Here is a 2,932-nt window from a genome sequence, read left to right as displayed (position 1 = left end):
GTAGGTAGCCATCCCACCAACCCGACATGTGCATTGAAAGGGGCAGAAGTAATCCTGCAATAGCAAGATTCAGCCCTGCCCCACTGCCTCACGCAGTACGTAAGCTGGTGGCAACATTAAATGGCATTCTTATGTCATTTTACAGTGTTTGCCTGCAGCAGGTGTGCCGATGCTCCTCCGCCATTTAGGAGGCGCCGCCCTTACAAATGAACAATTTACAGCCACCCGATTGTCACAACAGGCAAAGTGCCTGTAGTATCTTAATGAAGAAGGATAAGTTATTCAAGTAGATTCAAGTAGATTTATTCCGTATAAGAAAGCACGTCTGGTCAGGTCAGCATCCAACAGGGAACTGCCCAACAGTATTACAAAGAACATTCCATTACAACACAACTGGAATGTGGAACTAACCACATTCAAAGAATACACTTAACTTAAAGTGATAATAACATGTATTACTAACATACTACAGTGCCAGAGTATTGACACGACCAGCAGTAAGTTTCTTCCCTGTAGAGAGGGTAGTGGAAAGATCATTTCTGACATAGGGGTCCCTTGATATTTCACTAGGTTTGCTCCATCATAGTCTATTTTACACGCATATCATCCATGCCACTGAGACACTATTTTTCCAGTGCTCTACCTTCCTTGTAGAAATCACAACCCTCACCACCAGTGAATTTGTACACACTATTTACCGTCACCAGATGGGTAATTGCACTTAAAGCCGGCTTCTACAAACCAATAGAGCTTGTTAATAATGACAAGAAAGAAACACCAAATTCGCTGCGTAAACAGTGTGTGAGATGCAGGAAGTAAGTATTGTGCGAGATGCAGGAAGTGAATAATGAGCCAGACAGATGCAGGAAGTAAATACTGTGCGAAATGAAGAAAGTACATACTGTGTGAGATGCAGGAAATAAATACTGTGCGAAATGCAGGAAGTAAATGGAGGTAAATACTGTGCGAGATGCAGGATATAAATATTGTGCCAGATACAATTCATTCCTTCCTTGCATTAGGCCCCAGGACGCATTGACTACAGTACTGACGGCTACATATATATCCATAACGTTTTGGACAGTTGCGAAAACAACACCGAGAAAGCTTTTAAAAGAAATAAAAACTAATCCCAAATTGCTCTTTTTTTAAGGCGAGGGGGCGGGAGATATACTTGTTGATCAGTAACGTTCTGAAAGGACGAGGAGCGAAGAAAGCGATGTCATATTCACAGGAGCTAATGTGCCTTTTTAACATTATAGAAAGAGCAAAAGTGATCACTAAAAAATTACACATTCCCATACCGGGAGTCGAACCCGGGCCGCCTGGGTGAAAACCAGGAATCCTAACCGCTAGACCATATGGGAGTACATGATAGCATTGTGAAGCTCCTACTAGTGAACTATGCAGCGCGTGTGGCCACATGTGCAAGGCAGCATTGGACTAAAACAAAAAGGAAAAACATTATCAGTAAACGCATCCATATCAATAAACGCATCCAGGTGTGCTGCAGCATTTCTCTTATTGAGCACAGAAAGTTGCATCGGTGTTTATGGAGATACATTTCTCAAATGAAAGACATGAGCACCCAGGGGCGCTCAGCATAGATAGCACAGTATCCTCTCCGATTGCAACACTGCATAAAGTGATAGACTGCAAGAGGAGACCTGCTCAGCCTTGCTGAACCACTGCACACTGACACAGCAGTGCAACGCTGCACTGCAACGCAAACCCTGCCCAGTCTTAACCAATCACTGCACACCGATACGCAGAGCAGCACTCAGCAGCGTGACATCACTGCACACTGCACAGGGACGCCTGGCGGCCGCACCGCTGAAATCTGACTGCAGCTCTGCACAATGAGCCCGAAATCTGACTGCAGCTCTGCACAGTGAGCCCTTCTGAGGGCAGCACAGGGTGGTGTCTGCCACAGGACCACTCACAGGGGCCGTCAATTCAGTACCCTATAAACATGCAGTACTACAGAAAATAACTCAAGCCAGTGCAGGGTGCAGCTCACTGCAGCTACCCCTGGCACAACACAGCACAATGATCCTGTGTGCAGCACTCAACATTGATTCCTCTCTAAAGAGCGAGTGTGGCTCCTTCTTAGGCCCTGTGTCCCTGAGGACATCACTGCACAGGGACCCCTGAAGTCTTACTGCAGCCCTGTGCACAGTGAGCCCCTCTGAGGGCAGCACAGGGCGGTGTCCAGTAAACAAACCGCCATGCAGTCCTGCAGACAATAACTAAACAAGACCGTGCAGGGTGCAGGTCACTGCAGCTACCCCCGATGACACAATGACCCTGTGTGCAGCACAAACACCTTGATTCCTCGCTGCAGAACCCGAGTGAGTGTGGCACTCGCTAAAGAGCTGGTGTGGCCCCCCTTAGGCCCAGTGTCCCCGATGACGTCACTGCACAGGGACCCTCTCGGCGGCACAGAGCAGCGTTATTAATATAACAAATCCGCGCACCCAAGAAACGCCCGTGTGCATCTGTGCACCCGAGGTATACACCGAGGGTCGAGAAAAGGAACCCTCTACTGCTAGCAACTGAACGCTTCTCTCTCACTGAACAACCACTTGGCAGAGAGAGAGAGAGAGAGAGAGCAGGAAGTTACGTCAGGCGGGGGCACATTCCTATTGGAGGGGTCAGGAAGGAACGGGCCAATCAGCAGCAGAGGCGCGTGCTGGAGGCCAGATCTCTACACTTGTGTCCTGCCTGCACCATTAACACCGTCTTGTCTTTTTATCGCTTTTCCCCCAAACTAAGGATATATAGTGTACATTGTGTATCACATAAATTAATGAATAAATAAGAGTATTTAGATTTAAGCATTGAATTCAGTCAAAAGGTAAGGTCCCACCGAGATTTGAACTCGGATCGCTGGATTCAGAGTCCAGAGTGCTAACCATTACACCATGGAACC

General features: G+C 47.3%; 2 non-coding genes across 2 annotated transcripts; both read right to left on the bottom strand.

Moving 5' to 3' along the window:
• Nucleotides 1-1,295: 1,295 nt before the first annotated feature.
• Nucleotides 1,296-1,367, bottom strand: TRNAE-UUC (transfer RNA glutamic acid (anticodon UUC)). Its single transcript has one exon. It is a non-coding gene; the product is annotated as a tRNA-Glu (tRNA).
• Nucleotides 1,368-2,860: 1,493 nt separating this feature from the next.
• Nucleotides 2,861-2,932, bottom strand: TRNAQ-CUG (transfer RNA glutamine (anticodon CUG)). Its single transcript has one exon. It is a non-coding gene; the product is annotated as a tRNA-Gln (tRNA).

This window comes from Lissotriton helveticus, chromosome 1_2, assembly GCF_964261635.1.
Source record: "Lissotriton helveticus chromosome 1_2, aLisHel1.1, whole genome shotgun sequence".
Taxonomy (NCBI): domain Eukaryota; kingdom Metazoa; phylum Chordata; class Amphibia; order Caudata; family Salamandridae; genus Lissotriton; species Lissotriton helveticus.
Note: the sequence above shows the minus strand (reverse complement) of the source record. Positions and strands in the feature narration are given on the sequence as shown.